General features: G+C 40.0%; 1 non-coding gene across 1 annotated transcript; it reads right to left on the reverse strand.

Moving 5' to 3' along the window:
* Window positions 1-727: 727 nt before the first annotated feature.
* On the reverse strand, window positions 728-835 carry LOC132183476 (small nucleolar RNA R71). The gene has a single exon (XR_009440440.2). It is a non-coding gene; the product is annotated as a small nucleolar RNA R71 (small nucleolar RNA).
* Window positions 836-1,974: the final 1,139 nt, after the last annotated feature.

Consider the following 1,974-nt stretch of genomic DNA (forward strand, 5'->3'; position numbering starts at 1 on the left):
GTAAAGTGTACTAAATATTATCTATTAATTTAGGTTGTATTTGGCACAACAAGTTTTTCGCCCCGTTGCTGGGGATTGTTTGATTTTGTTTGAAAATTTTTTTTCCTTAGTTTATTTATTTATTTATTATTATTATTATTATTATTATTATTATTATTTCTGTTTTTCTAGTTTTTCGCAGTTACTATTTTGCTGCCGGAGGTGCGCTCTAGCACACCTCACGGTGCGATCGATCACACATCCGGACAGCAGCACAGAAACTATTTTAATTACAGATCTAATTAATTTCCTTTTTTTTTGTTTTTATTTTTGTTTTGTTATTTAATTTTCTTTTTGTTTTAATCATGTTGAGAAACAATACACCTCCAGTGCGAAGACCTATGAAAAATTAATTTAGTCCCCAGATCCTCAACCAGCCATCATGCATTAATTTCCAGCCCATTGTGCCGAGCAGTTACGATTTATCTCCGCTGCTCAATATGAGTCCACACTATAAAGGCACACCTACAGAGAACCCATATTGGCATATTCGAGAATTTTGTGATCTTTGCAGGACTCAGAATGTTCAGGGTCTAACTCTACAAGAAATCAGGTTAATCCTCTTCCCTTTTTCTTTAAAAGATAATGCTAAGAGATGGTACAATTCTTTGGCCGTAGGTTCTAGCCATACTTGGGATGAGAGGTCCACAAAGTTCTTAAAGAAGTTTTTCCCAGCCCACAAGACAAGGCAATTGAGAAGGGAAATTCTGACTTTCCAACAAAAAGATAGAGACCCTTTCTTCGAGGCATGGGAACACTTTAAAGAACTACTTCTCAGATGCCCTCATCACAATATATCTCAAGACGGTTAGGTGCTGACATTCTATGAGGGTTTAAATGATCATAACAAGAGTCTTGTAGATTTAGATTGTGGTAGCATGTTGATGGAGAAAAGCAGCGAGGAAGCCATGGAGCTCTTCGAGACATTGAGTGAGCACTCCCAACAATTCACATCTAAAGGGAGACAAGGATTCAAAGGAAAGGGCATACATGAAGAGAGCACCAATGGTGGAAGTCAGGCTCAAATGGCTGCCATGGAGAAAAATCTGGACATGCTCGTGAAAGCTATGACTAATCATAGTAGTACTCCTGTTCAACAAGTTACACAAGTGGAGGTATGTGCCATATGTTCACATATTGACCACATCACTAAGACTTGTCCCACGTTTTCAATTGCAGATCAGGAGACATCTCTCATCAATTGGTCTCAACATTATCATGAAGAGGAGCATCTCCAATCGATTGGCATCAACAATACCAAGAAGAAGAAGAGTGCCAAAGTCAATCAGTGACCACTCCTCTTGGACGATACATGAAGGACAAGCGCACTTATTATCATAAGCAAACAACCACCACACCTGGGAATGAAGAAACTGTTGAGGAAATTTTCTATGAGCCAAGTCTTTGGGACAATTTGGGAAAGCGCTTTGATGAATTTGGAAGTGACCTAGACCTAGACCTAGACATGCTATTTGAGTATGCTGAAACTTCTAATGAGCCAAGTCTTGAGGGCCATTTGGGAGAGGACTTTGATGAATTTGGAGGTGACCTAGACCTAGACAAGATACTTGAGTATACTAAAACTTCTAATGAGCCAAGTCTTGAAGATCCGGTGGGAGGGCGTTTTGATCAAAGTGGATGTGACCTGGATCTTGACAAATTCCTCAAGCAAGCTAAGATGTGTAGTGAGCCAAGTCCGGAGGATCCATTGGCAGAATGCTTTGCTCAATTTGAATTTGATCTGGATCTTGACATAATACGTGAGCAAGCTGAGGCCTTATTGGATTCCACTCCTAAGAACAACATGATGGAAGAGAGGAAGGAGGAGCAAGCTGAGGTTCTAGATGAACCACATCGGGAAAAGGAAGAGAGCATTGAGACTTCTTCAACATCAGCTCCTATTCTCGAATTACCAAGAGTCCAAGGGAGAAGTCT

This window comes from Corylus avellana, chromosome 9 (assembly GCF_965113065.1).
Source record: "Corylus avellana chromosome 9, dhCorAvel1.hap1.2, whole genome shotgun sequence".
Lineage (NCBI taxonomy): Eukaryota > Viridiplantae > Streptophyta > Magnoliopsida > Fagales > Betulaceae > Corylus > Corylus avellana.